Below are 21,336 nucleotides of genomic sequence, written 5' to 3' on the forward strand. Positions count from 1 at the left end.
GTTTTGCACATCTGTCATGATCCATAGGGACACGTTACATAATTCAGATACGGAAGACTAAAATAAAAATCCTAGAGAGCAATAACAGCCTTTAGATGGGGCTGGAAGTTTCCTGGCAACATCTACCTCTTTTTGAATTGCTGCTTAAAACATGTACTCATAGAAACTTATACTGAAACATGCTAATGCCTACTCGTGATGTAAGTAATGGAAGAGTGGGTGTGGGGCTGTGAAACTATATTAAAGTCCTGTCCACTTGTGGGGTTACACAGTAAGATTTCAGTTCTGCTTTTGGGTGTTTTTCCACCCTGCCATGTAAAGCAAAATTTTGCATCCTGAACATGAATCTTAGACAAATAGAGTTTTAAAACTGTTGTTTCTACTTTCTGTATAATCTATTTTTATAGAACGTTGCCATAACTCTACTCATTGCCCAAATAAAGTCTCTGCTAAGCTTGAACTTGTTGCCCAGGTGGTTGTGTACATCAGTCTATATAATGTACCTTAATGGTTATGAACAATATTTTATTTTGAAAATGATTGCTTTAATGAGTCAGACTGAAAGCTGGTCTGGAAGCTGCTTTTGGAAGCAGCTTTACATTGTGCTGCTTCACTTCTAAGTATAGCTTTAAGTGTAAACAACAAATCAGATGACATAAGACTTTCAGTTTGTTTATTATTACTTTAGGAGGGGGGAATAATGGAGAGAATTGACTGTTACCTGGTGGGGTGAGCCAAAGACTTGCTAAAATCCTTTGAGTGAGGAAAAGCCATTGAATGAGCTCTGCCTCTGAAGCTGCGCTGCTTCTGAGATTTAAGACCCTACTCTCACCTACATGAACAAGAGACTTGCTGACTGGGAATGGGAACCTCTCACATTCCCAATTTGAGTGGCTCTTCTGTCTTGTGCTTTTCTTAAAGATTTCTTCAAAATCGTGATATTTCTGTAAATGGCTTTCAATTTTTGAGCTGACAACATCCCACCAAGAACGTTTTTCTGAAAAATTGCCAACCAACTCAGCAACTGGAAGCCAAGATACTTTGTAACTTTTCTGCTTGGTGTATTTATAGGAGGATAGTGGTGACTGCCTCTTGGGTATGCAAAGCAAAAGACAATAAGTCATTTTGGTGACATGAATGGAGATGTTTTCTGAAATCTTCAGTTTTCACAGATGTGGACTGACAGATGGAGGGTTGTGGTAGTTCTTAATTTAAACTTAAACAAATATCATTCAGGATTTTAATAGTCACTTTGGTTTGCTGCCCCCTGTAAGTCTTAAATACTGGGGTTTTTGTTTTTCTTTGCCTTTGGTTTTTGGTTCAAGGTTTGTTATGAAGGTACCTGTTCCTCCTGGCCTCTGCTTGCAATGGAATTACAGTAAATACTGCTATTAGCAAAGTAATTTCTGCTTCTATTGACTGTAACAATCTTAAAGAGTATGTGTTTTGCCATATTTCCTACTGAGAATGCAGTTCCTGAGGTCAGGAAGAAGACAAACTTGTACTTCAGTGGGGCATGCGGGCTAATACATAGTTCTACTAAAAATGAAATATTGGAAACCAGCTAGAGATAAGAGGAGAAATCTTGGAGAAAGCTGCATGACATTTATCACATCACTGATATAAATTAAATATAGAAATGGAATATATTCTGTTTAAAATAAAGTGCTGTAGCATAGAATATGTGATATATATTGTAGCTTTTTCTACCTTAAAAGAAATAGTGCAATATATTGCCTGAATTTTTTTCCACCTTTCTCCTTGTTTCAGCAGTGACAGTATCATTTCTTTTGCCTGGATCAAAAAGAAAAAACTAATACAGAGCCCAGCACGTGGTTACAGTGTAAGCAGAAAAATTAAATATTGATTCAAAACCCTGCCTTTTAAAGAATGCTTAAAGAAAACCTAATGCTTTAATTTAAACTACAACTAGGTGGTTTTGGGTTTTTTTTTCAGCAGTGTGTTCATTCAGCCTTGGAAACCAATTACTCATTCCCCAAGTAAAATTGACCATCTCTGAATAACCCTTTGAAATTTACTTGAGTAAATCTTAGCCTTGAAAATGCAAATTTAGCAGTTGCAAAATTAAGAAGCTTTTTTATGTTTGAGGATCCTAAAAATAAAGAAGGGATGATGGTCCATCTTCCCCCCTTGTTAGCTGCACTGAGTTGGAAGGCATTCTGCCTGGGAGAGCAGTTGGTTCCAGCCTTGGTGCAGCTGGGCATAAGTCAGCAAAGAGCACCTTGCAGAGGCCCAGCATTTACCTTGCAACTTTTCCTTGCCTTATTTGAAATATTTCTTGAGTTTTAGTGAGAGGAATAGTGAGTTGATGGAAAGGTGGTCTAGGATGGCTGGTTGCTGCTTCTAGTGACCCCAGAATGCTTTGGGCACTCAAAGACATTTTCCCTGTTTAGATGGTTCAGATGGTTTTGTTACTGTAGTCAAGAGGAAAGGAAGAAAATTAAGGCATTAAAAATCCAGCTGTCTCCACTATATTTGAAAACTTGATAGTACGAGCAATTACATGTAACATCTTTTTCAATTGTAAGGCTTATGTTCTGCAAGATGTAATTTGCTGAAAACTGAGTGTGGAAAGGTGTCAGTTAAACACTTGATTCATTGGGTTTTTTTTTCATTTTTTTCATGATTCATGGGGATGCATAGGTGAGTTCATTTCCTTCCCTTGTGTTCACGTAACTTTCAGGGATAAGGTAATCATGTAGAAAAAGCTGCTTTAAAGTTACCTTTTGTCTATCAGAATATGTAAGTGTATCTAAAAGCCTAACAACTTAAAGTGACCAGACAGGCTTTAAAAAGTGAGAAGGGAAGCACAAGAGACTCATGGATTAACACTGTGTCAGCTTTGAATTCATGAAGCTCCAACCTGATGCTAGAATTTAGCCCTGTGCCAGTCCTTTCCTCACCTCAGTTCTGGTCTGTCTTGTATGTGTTAGAAGGTATGTGTGAAGATGGATGTCAGACTGCTGGTGTTATTAGGACAGGGTGCCAGGAGGAAGCGCAGGCCACTTCTGAAGTCTTGCGCATGCTTATATATTAAAATGTTTCGAATAAAATAAAGTAACACAGCTGGAAGTAAAGGCATCTGATATCAGATCCTGTCTCGATTAACAAGGACTGACAAAGTGTTATCTCTTAAATATTTATTTAAGAGCTCTTCTGGCTGTGGGTTTGTGGGATTGTTTTTCCATTCTATGTTGTTTTATAAAATCTTTTTAATATGCAGTAAAATAAATCTTGTGATAACAGATAATGATGGCAGTAACACCCAAATTCTCAGAGCTCTTACAAAGGTCAAGAGTGTTCTTTGTATGGGTAGATACTGCACTGGGTACACAAAGTGCTACAGTAAGTTTTCATAGTGGTGAGAGAGACTGTTAAATGAAAATCGTCCTTCCTTAAATGAAGGGCAGTGAAGATTCTTCATCACCTCAAGTAAAAAGACAATTGCAACAATTTCAGAAAAGTGTTTTTGAAACACAGTTAAGTTCTACAGCAAACCTTGTGAGTTTTCATGTCTGCTGGGTGTTCCAGATTGAGAGATTGTGCAGTACAGCTGCTTAGTGTATTCTTCTTTCCAGGCAGAAGTTGATTCACTTTGCTCTGTGCAACAGAATTTTCCACTGTGCTAATTTCTCTTCTGTTTTAAAGTATTCTATGAAGTTAGCTGTCAAGAATATCAACTGGTACTCCTACTTGTAGGTATACCTGGCCACCTTTCTGTACCCTACACTCAGTCTGCTGAATTACAGCACCCTTCCCACTGCCCAAGTATCTCGTGGGACAAGAGACTAAGTTCCTTTTTCCTTCTTCCTCTCAGCTTGTGCTTTTAAAATCATCCACGCTTATTTGAGCTTGAAGATAATAAAGGTAATGTTAGAGCATGTAAGGAAGGGGGGAGAAAAAATGTCAATTTTTGGTACCTGTTTCTACAATAGATTAGGAAAATTAGATATTAGTACTGTTTGTTTTCTGGCATTAGATTTATGAAACTTTTACTAGCCATACCTTTTTTACTGCCTCTAGCATAATATGCAAGTTGTCATTGGAAGTCATTCTAATAAGAAATTGGTCTTTTTTTTTTTAGTCAAACTAGGGAAGATTCTTTAGTTCCTAAAGAAATACCCTTGTCATTGATTTTGATGAGGCAACTTTGGTGCTAGCTTATCATCACTTAAGTGCTAGAGTTTGCAAGTTCATATTGATCACCTTTTTGTTTGGGTCCCTGGTAAGATTATGACACAGAAAGGGTGTTTTGAGGCTTTGTTTTGTTCTGATATCTCCTGCTTTGCTTTGTATGTTTGGTTCCTGGTTTTGCAGAGCATACTGATGTATTTAAGGTTTCTGTAGCACTGAGTCTGGATTGTTTCGGAGTGAGGAAGGAAAAGAATTAGACAAATCATTGTATGTTTTCTTCTGGATTTTGTGTTTGTTCATGAAATGCTGGGAGTATTATGTTTCTGTTTTTCTTCAGGGGAGGAAACCTTTTCGGTATGAATGACATTAAATTTGTTTACTTAAAAAATGTTGGGGGAGGGGGGGAAAGGCTTTGATTTAGTTTTGACAAAATTATCTCACCTTGAGAAAAATATACCCTTTAAGAGCTCTGTAACTTAGTATATCTTATTCCTCATTCTTGTACAATTATGAAATTCAGGCAAGTGTGAGTGTTTATGTATTTTAAATTACTTTTATTTGCAAGCCTTAGCCCTTAGAGGTCTGGGGTTAGATTAAGTTTTAGATTAATAAGCCTGAGGATTAGATTCCTAAATGTATTTGCCTATGACCTTTTCAACTAAAGAGTGAAGAAAGGCTAAAAATAAATGTACAAGCTAATCTGCTTCTAGAATAATGTCAGAGGCCAGTGCTTTTCACTTGCAAATATGGAACATAAATCTTTGTTATTGCATGTTTACAGAAGGTCTTTTTTGAGGGTTCAGAGACTGTCAGCGTATGTTTTAGTATTGCAATTATTGACTTAAACTGTTAACTGTTTTTTAACTTCTAGTAGATTTATTCTAAACTTAAGTAGACTGGTTTCTTTTTTAAATGTCTCATTAGTAGGGGAAGTACAAGAAGCCTTAGAAAAACTAACTGAAATACAAAAGGAGAGAATGCGTGAGAAGGTCTACCATTTTTAGGCTGTCTGGCTTATAAATGCTAACAGTAATTATGTCCTAACTATTTGTGTATTACTTTACAGGTCTGAAGGTGAAAGTTCAAGAAGCATCAGGTATGTGTACAATGTATTCTTTCTGTCTTGATGTCTGTATTCTAAGAAAATACTTCATTTAAAAAGCTTAACTCTTTTAAAAGCATTAAATAGAAACAGATTTTTTTAAAAGTGTGTTTTCTATTGGTTCTATTTAGCATGCCAGTTGTATTTTAAATAAAGGATCTTCTACCTTGGATAAGTTCAGTAATAGAATTGTTCAGGAAATGTCACATTATCTCCAATATGGTTTAAGACTCATATATTAGGTTTGAGACTTGCAAAAAATTATTTATAGGTAGTTTCCAGTGTTTTCAATCAAAATGCATACTAAATGGTCATTCGTATTGGCAAAGCTGTGAGCCAGCTGCCTGTCAGTTTTTGGGGGCAACATCTGTTTTGGGGAGAAGTCCATGTAGTTGTTCCGGCTTTCTTAGTAGTCTCCTATTCTTTACTTGACAGTGAGACCCTTATTGGCTCATTATTGCAATACTCATTATGCACATGAAAGATTCGGATAATGTAGAGAATTTAATGTAATTATCAGATACTTTACTTTTAACTTATTAATTTAGTATTGTTACCTCCAGGGTATTTTTTAAACCTACCTCTTTGAAAATGTGGCTGAGTCAAACTTGTAGAGCTTGTAAAAGAGCTCTAAACAGGACTGAAACTTTAAAATTACATACTTGAATCTGAATGTGTTCCACATTCATTAGACCATTACAATTAAGCAGATACCTTGATTCTCAAGGAGTGTTACCATTGATGAATGATAACAAGGTCCAAAATATTGGCTGTGGGTTCACCATAATACCCTGCAGCTTGTTTTGGGGATTGTCAGGACTTTACATCTAAAGACATTCTATTTTATGTCTTTAAAAAAAGGTGGGGGAAGTCAGGACATTCACTTGCAGAATTAAAAATCCAGTTCTTACGCCCAGGTATGCAGACTATCCACAAAAACAGGTGAATTGCAGAATAATCAAACTGATATCAGAAAAACAGAAGTCTGTAGGAATTGATCAAAGATCCTCTGAATGCTTTTTTCTTACAACAGAAATCGAAATCAGTATGGTATTGACCTGAGTTCAAGGCTGTGCAGGGGAACTTGGTAGCATATTTTAATACACAGCAACTGAACTGAACAAAATCACAAGCTGCTATAGTTCAGATTGTAGTAAGATGCCTGTACTTTATTCCTTGGGTTTTTTTACCTCCCAGTAGAGTTGCCAATGTGCGGGCAAGCTGTGGAAGGACTAATGCCGATCAGCTATTGCAAACTAAAAATAAGTCCACTGGCATGTGAATTTACAGAACTGTAATTAAGGTCACATTTCAACCTATAATAGTCACTCTTGTTTTGACCTGCTGAGTCTCCTGTGGGATTTGGTTGCTCAAGATTGATGTGTGTGGCATCACTGTTGCTGATGCACTCTGGTAAGAGTCGAGTTCATCTATTAGAGACCATATTTTGAGGTATTTGAGTAATGTATAGGCACAGCTGAAAGCTAGTTACTTCAGATCTGGTTTGGGTGCTACCTAAAAACTAAATGTTAATAGAACTCTAGCCCTTGCTCCTAGTACACATCTTAATGAACTAAGATTATTTCATTGCGAGGGATTGTGTTGCTTGACTGATAGGCTAAGAGACCATCCTGCAAGACTGGTGGAATAATGTTAGTACGTCTTGCCATATAAATTCCACACCTTAAAGGAAGGGTCTGCTCAGACTTGGTATGTCTATAGAAACTGGCAATACTGCATGGGGCATATCTCTCCTTTATACAGGCTTCAGGGTTGTGATGGTGAAAATCAGCACCATGTGTTCCCTGCAGAAACCTGCAGGCACTCAGCATGAGTCTTGGAGCACTGATATAATCTTCTGTTTTGAGGCTGTTCACTGAACTAATCCTGTTATTCAGCATGAACTTGAGTTACTCCAAGACAGTTCCAGACTTTTATGATAGCCTAAAATTAGGCTAACAGATGGATGCAGTAGCAGGCAACTGAAGCAGAAGGCAGAGCCATACTCCTCCTGAAATGTTCTTTTTGTCCAGCTCTCCCATCCTTTTTGTCCAGCTCTTCCATCCTCCTTCTTAAACTGCGTTTCTTCAGAGCAGAGGTGAAATGTCACTGAGGATGTGCTGTTATGTTTCTGCCTGCCTAACATTATGGTCTTGTCTTGGGCAAAAGCTCACTTAACTCTTTATATATATATATCTAGGTAGCTTCTTTACATTATGGTTAAATTGCTTCATATTGTTTTCCTTTATTTCTGGCAAATGAAGATGAAATGTAATCATTTCAAATGAAATGATAACGTCAGTTTAGGGAATAGTGCTTAAACTCTGAAGAGAAGAAATCATCATTCCTGCTCACAAAAATACCAGCACATCAGTAGGCTGACCATACTATGCCAGTGTCTTCTGCCAAATTGTTCAGTTGAATTCATGAAATAAAATCTAGCAAGGAGCTGCAAGCAGGTGAGAAGCCAGGAATAAAATGTACTGTCTCAGCATTAACTGGACAGATATGATATTGAGTGAAATTAGTTAAGGGCTTATGTTTGTGGTTAGTAAGCAAAAGTCATTCCAGAACAACGAGAGGTCATCCAAAGGGACCTGGACAAGCTGGAGAGGTTCAACATGGCCAAGTGCAAGGTCCTGCACCTGGGATGGGGCAACCCCCGATATCAATACAGGCTGGGGGATGAAGGGGTTGAGAGCAGCCCTTGGGAGAGTACTTGGGGGTACTGGTGAATGAAAAGCTGGACATGAGCCAACAATGTGTGCTTGCAGCCCAGAAAGCCAACTGTATCCTGGGCTGCATCAAAAGAAGCGTGGCCAGCAGGTTGAGGGAGGTGTTTCTGCCCCTCTGCTCTGCTCTGGTGCGATCTCACCTGGAGTACTGTGTCCAGCTCTGGAGTCCTCAGCACAAGGACATGGACCTGTTGGAGCGGGTCCAGAGGAGGGCCCCAAAAATGATCTGAGGGCTGGAGCACCTCTCCTACAAGGACAGGCTGAGAGAGTTGGGATTGTTCAGCCTGGAGCAGAGAAGGCTCCAGGGACACCTTATTGCAGCCTTTCAGTACTTGAAGGGGGCCTATAGGAAGGATGGGGAGAATCTTTTTAGCAAGGCCTGTTGTGGCAGGAGTAATGGATTTGAACTAAAGAAGAATAGATTTAGACTAGATGTAAGAAAGAAATTGTTTACAATGAGGGTGGTGAAGCACTGGACCGGGCTGCCCAGAAGAGGTAGTGGAGGCCCCATCCCTGGCAACATTCAAGGTCAGGTTGGATGGGGCTCTGAGCAACCTGATGTAGTTAAAGCTGTCCCTGCTCACTGCAGGGGTTGGGCTAGATGATCTCCAAAGGCTCCTTCCAACCCAAAGCATTCTATGATTCTGTCAGTTAGGATTGTAGTGTTTGACTCTCACCAGCATTAGCACTTAAGATAAAATGATTATTCTAAATAAGTTCTGAGATCCAATCATTTATTTTTTACCTCCTTTCTGCCAGAAGATTGTTTTGAGATCAGGTGGATGATAGTATGGCATGTATTTCTTGGTCACTAGAAACCTGTATCCTGTGACAGTTTAGTGGCTTGTTACATAGAAACAAGATCTTTCTCTCATGTTCAGTGCTATGTGGGTATGAGATGAACCAATGCAGTAATTAACTTTTACCTTTGCATTTCTAGCAGATGCAGAGAAACAGATCAGTCCGTTCAATTCAGTGTGGGTCAGAGCTGATACATTGGAGTGGCATGGGCATTGACTTGCAGAACAGGTCTACTCTGAACCAGGCTCATCCTTCCCTTTTCCCTCCTTATGTCCTGTCAAACCTGCACCATTGTCATCCTTGTTAAACTTTTTAGTTCTTCTAGGAGGGTCTTTTTAGCAGTTGTCTCTGAGCAGTAAATAGAAGAATTAGGATTCAAAAGGGCAGGCAAACACGTATGATTTGTGGGGATTTTTTTGCTTGTTTTGTCCCTGTCTCTTCGTCCACCCCTCCCCACCCCAAAGCTGTGATATGCAGCTGGGTTTGGCAGGCCACAGAAGTCTGATGTCAAACATGCTTGTATTCATGGGATTGGGAAACCTTGGGTTCAGTTTAGTCTCCTGCAGTTGAGTGAGTGTAATAAGTCTCTTGACTGAGAGACTTGATTTGGAATAGCTGGCTTTTTTCGTACTGGAATGGAATATCCAATAGAAGTGATGCCCTAGAATGTTATACTCTTGCTCAGTTGCAAAAGTTATTGCCTTGGTAGATTTGTTTTCAGTGGCTTTATAGCTTCTCATAACGATGAAATTTTTTCCAAAAGATGTTTTGAAGTGCTCTGAAATGCAGTAAACACTGAATCTGACTGTGTAGAGACAAGGTTGATGCAGAAAAGCAATATGACTCTAGATAATGCACTGAAACAATTAAAAATCATCTTGATTTTTTTTTTTCCCCCTTGGCTTTCTCATTGTGACAAAAAGTAATAAATTACCCCATTGTTTGTGCAAACCCTTAAAATTCTTTCTGCTTATAGTATTGTTGTATTGTAATAAACTTGCATTGGTTTCCTTTTGGTGAATGCCATGTAATTTTCAAATCTAGGTATTTGTTAAATCTATTAAAATTGGTAAATTGCTTTGAACACTTTGCATTCTGAGGTGTAATGAACACATACACAGTGAGCTATGAAATTGTCAGTGTGATGGTCCTTTTTAATTAGCTGTCTTTGTTGACATGTTTTCAGTAGAAAATGCAATTTGTTTACAAGCAGTTTTGATATTTAGTAGTGTGACCTGACAGTTACAGATAAGAATGTATATATGTAGTATAATCTATCATATCAGAGTTTGCAAGAATAGTATGTCTCAAGGTGTAGTAAGTAGAAGATGTTCCTTTTACCTATAGTATGGACCTTGTGTGTTTAATGAACACAAGGCAATAGAATAGAGGATTCAAGCAGTGTATGAGGTGCGGGGGGACTCAGAAAATCAGTAAGCATCTGACTAGCAAACCTCTAAAACCTGCCTAGAAACAATACCTCTATTCTGGCTTTCCTTCTTTTCCCATTTTTATTCTTGTAAGAGTCTAATAGTAGTATGAATGGCTTAAAGATGTAAGATTTAATTAACCGTTTCCCTAGGTATTCCTTTTCTGCCAGTAGAATAGGTGAGATGAAATACATTTGAGTTGAGCTACTCATCGTAACTGCTCTATGATATTCCTGGTGTAATACTTGCACTGCAGCTGGTCCTTTGGTCAGTTGTCAGCAGTATAGAGCTCCTCTCAGACCTTGTTCTAGCAGCCATCCTGTGCAGAATATGTTTTCAATCAGACCACTAGAGCTGACCTGTCCTCTTCAGGTTTTTTGTTACTTCCCAGTTGTGTGCTTTTTAAAGGAGAAATGAATTACAAAATGGGGTAAGCTGTAAGTAACAATACTGCATAAAAGCAGATGGTTCTCGTGGCTCCTGAACTGAGAGGTGCCAAGGCTATTGCCAAAAGTGTGGTGTTCTGTCAATATCCATATAATTTCAGAAATATGCAAAGAAAGGTGGGAGAACTTGGAGGATACTCAAAGACAAAGGAGGGGAAAAAAAAAGGCAGTTGAACTAAAAAAAAAAAAAAATTCCTCAATAGTTTTCTACATGAATGTCAGGCTGACCCTCTACAGTGGAGTGGAATATGATGAGTTTCTTGATATTAATTTAAATCAGTTTTATTATTGCTAACAGAAATGAAATATATGGAAACAGCCATATAGTAGCTGAGATGGCTGTAGAGTTGCCAATGTCTTTAAAAGTACATAACTTTAGAATGAAAGGGTAGCAATACATTCATCAAGTTGTCCAAACTGTATCTCTTTCATCTTTAATAGCTAATTCTACACTTGTGATGTTAAAAAAAAAAAAAAATTATTTTTCCTAAAAATAGTACAAAACATCTACTTTTACAGAATAAATGAGTAAAAAAAATTAAATAAATAAAGATAAATAAGATTGGGAGTGCATACTCATATTTCTGAAAAATCTATCACCCTGTGCAATTTAGAATCACATGAAAAGTGTGCTGTAACATATGTGATTTTCCAGGAGTAGGAGGTGGTATTGATATAAAAGTCTTACTATAGAGTGCTCAAATCAGCACTCCTTTTGTGGTTTCAGTTTTTGGTCATCTCCCTGAATAATACGGGCAATTCTTCCTTTTTACCACACATCATATGCTCGCTGTGTTATAAAACACTTAACAACAAATATTTTGGAATTGACTGACTTCATTGGGATAACTACTTTCATTCATCCCTTCGTGCTTCAGTTTTGGACTGTGAGTTACTAGATTAAGTACAGCAGATACTTGTCCATGTAATCCAAGGCTACGAAGGAAGGAAATCTGCCACAGTAATCTTCTTGAAGAAAACATAGTTGTGAATAGAGTAAGACAGCATTGCCAGCTCGTTTCAGTGATTAGGGCCCAAGTCCCAGGAATACTGTACAGGCAGAAGAGCTTCATGCTGAAATGATAACTGATAGAGGAGGATAACAGTGAGGTGAGGTACCTGAACCACAGGGTCAGTGACACAACAGTGAGCAGATTTTCTGATTTCAGTCCCAATGTCTTGCCCACGAGACTTAAGCTGCATCCCTGCATTTAATTGTGCACTTTAACCACACTTTGGGAACCTGATGATACTTAAAACAGAATGTTAAATTCTAGTTTTAGATGAATTTATAAAAGTACTGAAGGCTAGAGATGCAAGCACTAGTGTATGAGCATTCTTAAAAGAAGAGTAATATTTTATGAGTAGATCTTCTCTTTAGTAACACACATCTCTTGCTAACATCTTAAAATTGGATTAAGCTGCTATTAATAAACAACTGTAATTGTTTTTTCCAGATATTCTTAGAGTTGATGAAAACAAATTAGCCCTGTATTATCTGTTTCCAAAATCTTGTGCCAGCATTCCTGTTTATATGCAACTAGAATGTCTGTTCTGCCCTTTTAACTGCTAGAGGAATACATGCTTATCTGTAAGAATTAATACCAGGTGGGATTTATTTTTCCCCCAGACTTTGTATTAGGATTATAGCTTCGAAATTGTTTTATGAAACGATATGTGAAGGATTAGCAAGATTTACTAAAATCAATAATTGGTAGAATCCAAAGTGCTCAGCACATTTCTCATAACTTGTTTCTGCTCTAGTGTTGCTTAGAACTTGTCTGTAAAAGGCTCTTCAGGCTTTTTAATAGTTTAACTTTTTGACTGCTTATAAATCTGGCAGGTAATTGAAAGAGCTTTCTCAGGTGCATAGCAACATCAGCATTGTCTTGTACTGTTACCTGTTTGACTACTCAGAACTTAATTTGTAATTGTGAGAGGAACTGGAAGGAACAAAAAAAAAAAAATCAAAAAAACCCGATGTTGTCCACTATCAAAGACTGTGGTAGATATTTGGATGATAGTAAAAATAGGTAAACTCTGAATTATGCATACTAAACGCCATTTACCATTTCACCATTGGTGAAAGTTCTGTTGAAATGAATTGATAGTAAAATTAAATATATGTTGTGGAATGCTATGTGACATGTATGGGATATGAATGCCTTTACCATACAAAGTGAATAAATTATATTAGTGGTGAAAGGGTTCATGATTAAACATGAATTTTTTCTCTGTTGCTTCAGTAAAGCTTGTGTCCGTACAACATGGTAAGAAGGCAACAAACTGTGTCAAGCAGAATAATTTTCTTAGATATTGCTCTTTGCACAACCACTTTAACTTCAGTGATGCAGGCTGATGATTGATGACAGTCTTTCCCCATCAGCCTTCTGAAGAAAGACACAAGTTTCTTTGACAAGGGAAATGGACGACTGGAGGTTTGGATGATGTTGGCAAGACATTTGCCAAGTTGGAAGAGGGGAAGGTGATACTGCTTCATGCAGCCAGGTTAGCTAGAGTTTTGCATCACTTTTTAGTGCACTAATATATCTGAAACCACCACGTGGCCTATACCCTCTGCCCTGCTCCTCTTGGTATACTATGAGATGATTTCATCGCAGATTTTGAATGGTTACAGAGAGCAGAACATGACCATATATATGCTTTAGTTGACAGGGAGTTATTATTTGAGCTCTGTAATATAGTTTTCACAAATTTTTCATTTCATGTTCTTTTTACTCAAGTGGAATGAACTCACAGTAGCAAAGCTTTTTCCTCAAGTGTAATTGTATTCAGTGTAACAAAATAACTTGGCAGTGTCAGTAGTGGCATTTTAGGCACTTGATTTTCAGGAAAGGGATTATGGAAACTGATTGTAACCTGCAACTAGATCTTCAAGATTTCCTGGTGATGCTGAATAGGTTAATTTTTTTAAAGTACCCAATTTGAGGCGTTTTAAAACTTTCTGATTTTCAAAAAAGGTTGAGTGTATACCTCAACAATTGGTCTAAGTGTTTCAAATTACATATCTGACTTACCAAGCAGAATTACTAATACATTTCAAAAACACCTTGCCAGTCCAGTATTGATAGTTAATCAGAGGGACATTTTAGCATTGAGCAGCTACGACAGTAGATGTTTTACCTAGTAAAATTTCAGAAAGTTTACAGTGTAAACATGAGAAGCATACACCTTATTTCATAAACCTTCTATTGTTTTTACACATCCTTTGTTGGAAGAAGAAAAGCAAGGGTAATATTGTGGGGTTTTGAGGCAGTTTAGTCAAGAAGTGAGTTAACTGAGTTCTAGTTCTCAGGCAATACAGCCAAAATAATATTATTGCCTCAAAGTATGTGTAACTGCATGGTAGTGCTAGCTAGTAGGAGGAAGATGGTTGAGGGGACCTCTTTAACCTGACAGCCTTCAAAAGAAATCCATGATTCTGTGCTTCACATAGTAAGCTTTTTATTTTTCTGTATTGCTTTTCAACATGTTGAAGAATCTTTAGGCATATCATAGTGTTTCATGACTCAAAAGCTTCAGGTACTGCAAATGATTCTAAGCATCACAGCCATGACACCATCTATGTTTTGTAGACGAAATGTTCTGCATGGACTAAGCTAACCAGTTTCCCCCCCTTAATACTGTTTCTGTAGACTCAGTTTGCAACAAAATACAATAGCATTGTACTGATAGGTGAATTAAAGGGAAAAGGGCTGATTTTTTTTTGCAGTAGTTGTGTAAACACAGGTGGGTGTGTGTTTGCAATTTAATGAAACTTTTGCTTCAGGTAATGTATTACACTAATATTTTGACTTCTGAATTACCGAGATTCTGATTTTTCTACTGAAAAGTAGAATCAAGTCTTGCTAAATATCGGATATCATCCAGGTGGATAAACTAGCGTATGCAAGCATTTTGTCTAAAATTATTTCCACTGGAAATAGACAGCTGTAATTTATGTAAGTTTCTAAGTGCTGATTGTGCTCAACAGAATTCTCTTGACAGGCTGGCAGTTGTTGAATTTGCAATCTTGAAAAGACAAAGCTTTGTAAGTAGTTTCACATTAATTCAATGCAGCTCATTTTTATACCCAATTCTTGAAGGAGTTGTTCTTGTTCACAAGTAGTCCCATTGGTTACTATGTAAGATAAGGCTTGCTTAATTAGCAACATGTGTGCACAACTTAATTCAGTAAGTTGAGTGCTTGTAGTGCCACAGGATTTCTCTTTTGTGTAGATAAAGTAGTTTAAATATCCTTCATGATTTTGCCATTCCAGAGTAAATATCGAGTTGCTTTTGTTCTTTTCTATTAGAATTCACATGAAAAGCTGGCTAAATCTAGGGGATAGAATATGAGCATAAAGAAGAAAAAACGTATAATATCTTATACTTCCTGTGTGCTTCATAATGTTCTTCAAGGGCTTTGGTTAAAGTTGGTTCTGTAGCATGTGCTGAACAGCTCGTAATTATCCGGTTGAATTTTTGCTTCTATGTTCTCACTCTAGTCAAGACAAGCAGGAGTGGCGTGCATTTTGAGTAGAATCTAGCACATCTATTACCTCTTTGGTGGGACAATGAGAATCACCTCTAAATGAACTAGTGTTTTAGCAAGATCCTGATATGCAGCATAAACTAAATGAAGTTGCTTTCTGGCTTCTCTTTATCTCTGCTTTTCAGAAGAACATAGAATGTGATGCACCCTTGGAACACAAAGCTCTCCCTGGTCTGCATTGTAGGCTGACATGTGCACTTACTCAGTTGCACATACAACTAGCTCCGAGGGATATAGAGTTGTGGCACAGTGAGGTCAACAGAACCTCACTTCTACTACAGCTGTTGCAGGAGTTCCAGAGGAGGACAGGGTATGATCTGAAGTTGGCTTCTTATTGTGAATTTAAACAAGTTTTGGTTGGGGTTTTTTAATGGAAATGTGATTATATTCAGATATCCCCATGAGGACAGGAATAAAATCTGACTTTAGGAACACAATTAACTGGCATTGTTTTCTGCCCAGAACACTGAAAACAGTGTACACTAACTGTTGGAAATCCCTGTGTATGTGCAAACTGATAGGGTCATGAGTGGGAGGCAATGTGTCTGTTAATCATTTGCCTCTATCACTGGTGAAAAAAAAATCTGCTTCCTTGCATGTAATCTGTTTCTTTCAAAAGAATTCATGTCTTAGACACTTATAGATAGGATTTTAAGCCAAAGGTACAGTTGGTTCAGACGCAATGCAGCAATTTTTAAGTAGTAGTCTGCACATTGACAACTTAAAATCAAACAAAAGAGAGAACTTTCATAGTTTTTCTTTCTGATATCATTGCTTTATGCAAGTAGGCATGGTTAGACTAATTCTATCCAACAGCAAAATATGCAGCAAAAAATAGCTGTGTAAAAATCTACTGATAATTTCAAAGGCCCTTTTCTCCTTTTTGCTTTTTCAGCCTGTATTCTAGGTAGTTTTATGCCTCTGTGTAATTCAAGAATGATCCTTGGAATAGGACTTAACCATGATTTAGTTATCTGGTTCCTCATCTGAGCTGGGTTAATGATGCTTTTGGAAGTATTCCAGTAAGTGCAATTGTAAGTAAATGGAAGATGGAGTAAAAAAACTATGTATTGGAGAAATTGGGAACAGAATAGTGTGTTAATAAAAACATAAAGACAAAAAACCCACTTTAGATTATCACAGTAAAGATATGCATTATAAATAATTGGAATCAAGACTAAAGCTTCATTTGTGATATAACTGCTTCCTAGGAACTATTATAAGTAAGTTGGAGTGGTTGACAATGTGTGTTTATGGCCTAGGCGGTGATTGTTGGTTGTTTTTTCCTGCAGTTCTTGCTCTGCTTTCTGAAGAAAGAGAAAAGTCAATTTTTGTCATGATTTTACAGGGCTCTCAATAGCTTTCTCCTTATCCAGAGAATTCTCAGTCTCCTAACGTGTGGTGGTAGTGCACTCCCACTTAGAAGCATGGAAAATATACCACTAACAGAGTTCCCTGGCAAAAAACTGATGTGGATGTTGTTGCACTAATACTGCTCACAAAACTTATTTGATACACACTTCTATGAAGTATTTGCTTGTGTTATGGTAGATGGAGGATTGGAAGGAGAACAGGAGGAACAGATGCCACTGGAAATTGGGAAGTGCTGCTTGCGTGGTTAGTGCTTACAGCCATGTTCAAGTCCTTAAACGCCCCAGACAAGGACTCCTGTTTACTTTTGAAAGCAGGAAACTGTTTCTTACAGTTTTGTATGAACTGCTCAGAACTGCTGGACAGAAGATGTGGGGTCTGTAAGTATGTGGTATCTTTGCATTAGTTACAATTCAGACTACTTGAATGACTGGTTGCTAACATCACCAGTAACTTAATTTGTATTTTACGAAAATGTAGCTATCTTTACCATTATGAACTCTATTTTCCCTGTTGTAGGAGTGTCAATAGTTCTAACCTGTGTATTGTGTATATTAAAAGCTGCCATGTCAGCCTATTGGCTACCTTGAGTAAGTACTTTCGGAGTTCATATATGGGACACACAAGATGAATCTGAAGAGATATTGTCTATTGTCTGACATGGGCAATAATGAGAAAGGATTAGGGTTACAGTTCGTTGTGTGCCAGTGCAGTCCTAACAAAAGCTGTGTGTGAATTTGACAGCGCCACCTTTTGGGCAGCTAAATGTTGTTATAAGAAGCAAGTTAAAGAGAGTGGGTATTTCCAGCATGTCCTGTAGAGGAAAAACTTACTGATTTTGAATAAATATTAATATTTAGTTAATAAATATGTGAAAACCTTTTTTCCAAAAACTACTTAGAATTCTTCAATATTATTTGGCTTTAAAAGTGAAAGGAAAGTTTAAGCAAGATCAGGACTGATTTTTATTCACTAAAGGTTTTTTCCTCTACAAACAATACTATGGCTGCCTGCGCAAGACTGTAATGAGAGACCAAGAAAGGTCAGCATTGGAATCTTTTCATAGGATCATAGAATTGTTTAGGTTGGAAAAGACCTTTAAGATCATCCAGTCCAACAATTAACCTACACAACCAAATCCACACTAAACCAATCAAGGGTAGACTAGACTAAACCATGTCCCCAAGTGCCACATCTACACGTTTTTTGAACACTTCCAGGGATGGTGACTCCACCACCTCTCTGGGCAGCCTGTTCCAATGCTTGACTACCCTTTCCGTGAAGAAATTTCTCCTAATTTCCAGCCTAAACCTCCCCTGGTGCAGCTTGAGCCCATTTCCTCTCGTCCTATCACTAGCTACTTGGGAGAAGAGACCAACACCCACCTCACTACAACCTCCTTTCAGGCAGTTGTAGAGAGCAATAAGGTCTCCCCTCAGCCTCCTCTTCTCCAGGCTAAACAGTCCCAGTTCCCTCAGCCACTCCTCATAAGGCCTGTGCTCCAGACCCTTCACCAGCTTTGTTGCCCTTCTCTGAACACACTCCAGCACCTCAAGGTCTTTCTTGTATTGAGGGGCCCAAAACTGGACACAGTATTCCAGGTGCGGCCTCACCAGCGCCGAGTACAGGGGAACAATCATTTTGGAATCAGCAGGGTGAAGAGACAAGGACATTCTTTTCTAAGTTTGGGGGTTTGAGGTTTGGTTTTGGGTTTTTTTTGTGACTTTCATTTTTCTTCTTTATACTTTAATGTATCTGCAAATTTGCTCACACTGTGTTGTTGCATGAACACTCCCCATTTGGTGGGTTGGATGGGAGAGGATTCTGCAGTGGGATGGCAGAATTTTAGGTTGGCATTAGAGATTGCCAAGATGTTACTAGAGATGTATTTTCCATTATTAGGAAAGAGAATCAGTGTAGCTATCAGGCATATAAACAAATTGTGCCTCTGGCCATAGGTTTCCTAGTCCAGGTTGCAGTAGCTGTTAAGAAGAGATGTCTTATACTAATTTGCTCATACTGGGGAGTATAAGACTTTTAACTCGAAGAGAGAAGGAAAAAATTATTTACATATATAATTGATGATAGCAACCTATTTGCCCAGCATAACAGGGTATAAGGTATCTTGGAAACCAGTTGACTTTAATTGCTGTGCCTTTAACATTTCAGCTCAAATTTAAGTCTGTCTGTATCTCTCCTGGAGTGTATTCTTGTACTGTTTGCAATCAAGATCACAAAGAATGAAAATTTTTATGTAGTCAATGGGATTCTAATTAGCCAAGTGTTAGTGATGTGAGATTTTCATGGTTTTTAATTTAAATGAGCTGTGAACAAACGTGGGGGAAAAACAAAAAGGAAAAATTTATAGGCATCTTGTAGTGAAGGGCAGAAAGGACAAATGTTTCTATGGTCTAAAAAATAAAATAATAGACACAAACCTTTACATTGCTGAATAGCAAAGAAAAAACAGTAATTTTTTAAAAATTTAGAATGTTGTGAACTTCTTATGCATCAGTGGAGAATTCCTTTCCTATCACAACTACAGACTGCATTTGAAATTATATCCTACCTGCAATTTCCTCCAAATAAAGAGTTTCCTGCAGGAAGAGAAGAGCAGAAAAGGACAAAGGGCCTTAGCAGTGATGTGCCTGCTCTGTCATTTTTAATCTATTGCACACGTGGTGTGCACTTGAAGGCTCTTGTGAACTGATGAACAAAAACTTTTTTAGAAAAGTGTAACTATGCTGAGCTTGGATGAATGGTGGAGTGTAAATGTAGACATCCTCATATTCTACAGTATGGCCAAGGAATTCTTTGAGTTTTGTGGATGCATTACTTGTTTCTTTAGTTTATCTTCAGGTTGCTGTGGCCACCAATATCATACAGAGGCAGGAGCACGAGAACAAGATGTATCACTAGATTTGACAATTGTAGCAACCAAATGTTTTATTGAACGATTTCGAATTATACTTACGTTGTTCTAATTTCTTTTGTAAATGAAGCTATAGATTTTGCCTTCATTTCAAAGATGAACAAAATGCAGTAAGAAAGCCTTTCATGCATACTTTTTATAATTAAGGCATAGAGAAGGCTATAAAGGTTTCTGTGACTTCTTCAGTAAAAATTACTAACTGAAAGCTTTAACCTTTGGTGCCTCTTTGCCCTGTTACTAGCTGTCTTCTGTTGAGGTTAAGAGGATAAAGTAATGCACTCTAACTTGTCTCCATAATGGATGCCTTCACTTGCTGAAATCCCATATTGATTCCACAGTCTTATCTGCTGAACATATCTGTAAATACCTATCAGCTAGTCTTGCCTAATTTCTGACATCAATTTGGCCTCATTAACTTCTTGTTGATTAAATGAAGCACATTACTTGGGATACCCCTGTAATTTATTTATAATAGTTAACTTTATCGGGGGAATAAGATTCCTCCTCTGAATTTTAATGCAAGAAACTGTATCTGTATACAGAATTAGAGATTAGAGCCAAAATTAGTAGAGCTGTGCTAAATACTAGATACATGTATTGTATGACAAGTAGAAAAAGTCTTTTGAAGATAAATATTAACTGACTTGTTCCTCATTTTAGTCAAGTTTTATTCTAACCTGTGTTGTGTATGGTGCAAAAGTGATGAGTCAGATACTCAAGAACTATGTTTTCAAGTGTTATAAGAGGACAGTTAATGAATGTTCTCTGGACATCTTCAGTCTTTCAGTTTATTCATGTGCTTTTGTTTATTATACAGTCAAACTTAATTTGATCTTCAAAACTTTAGAAGTGGTAAAGACTGGAGCATATCACTCACGTTAAAATGAACCTTGAACTCAAATCAATCAAATCCTTCCTTTCTAGATACTGTAAACCAATCATACGCATGAATTAAGATGACTTACCATTATTCAGTTTGGGGGAAAAAGTCCCTTTCTACTCAAGCAAATATCAAAAATTCAGTAAGAAGTAATTTAAATCACTAGCTTTCTAATAACACTCTCAGCTCTGATGCATAAATTGAAGAAATATTCCACTCTGCAATGAAGATGAGGCTTTCAGCTCGCCCATTGTCATTTAATATGTGGTCAGAATATAGTAAGATAAGCTTGGCTTGCCTGAGATGTCACAGCTCTTTAGTTTTTTCATAATCTTTTTATGCTGCCTTTGGTTTTGAAATTAACTGCTTTGAAAATCACAGCTCTAAGTAACCTTCTGACCAATGTGTGTGTTTGTGAAAATGACAATAGAATTTTCAGAAATAGAGCTACAGAGGACTAAATGCTACCGAGATAACATTAGCAAGATATTTGGGCATTACTTTGTGCACTTTATCTATTGTAAATGAGTATTTGACTTTCAAGAACTGACTATGAGCTACTATCTTATTTGTAATCCTGTGGCACTAAAATGTGCTGCACTTCCTAAAGTAATTGTGAATTAATTGGCATTACTCCTCTGTATGCAGCAGATGTAATCTGGTTCCTTAGAGAATGCTTTCCACCACATCCTTCACAATTTAGGTATCCAAATCGTTTAACAGCCTTACTTACAGACCTTGGAGAAATGCATAAGAATATCTGGAAAAAGGTGTCATCACTGAGTAATGTGCACACTGTAGGGGAAAGAAATACAGTGTGTATTGCTTTGGGATGCTGAAGAGAAACTAGTCGAACACCACTCACTTAAAAACGATAGCATAAATAGGCCTACCTTTAAACTCTAAACCAATCTATACCTGCTTTTTGA

The sequence above is a fragment of the Pelecanus crispus genome, chromosome 7 (genome assembly GCF_030463565.1).
Source record: "Pelecanus crispus isolate bPelCri1 chromosome 7, bPelCri1.pri, whole genome shotgun sequence".
NCBI classification, from domain to species: domain Eukaryota; kingdom Metazoa; phylum Chordata; class Aves; order Pelecaniformes; family Pelecanidae; genus Pelecanus; species Pelecanus crispus.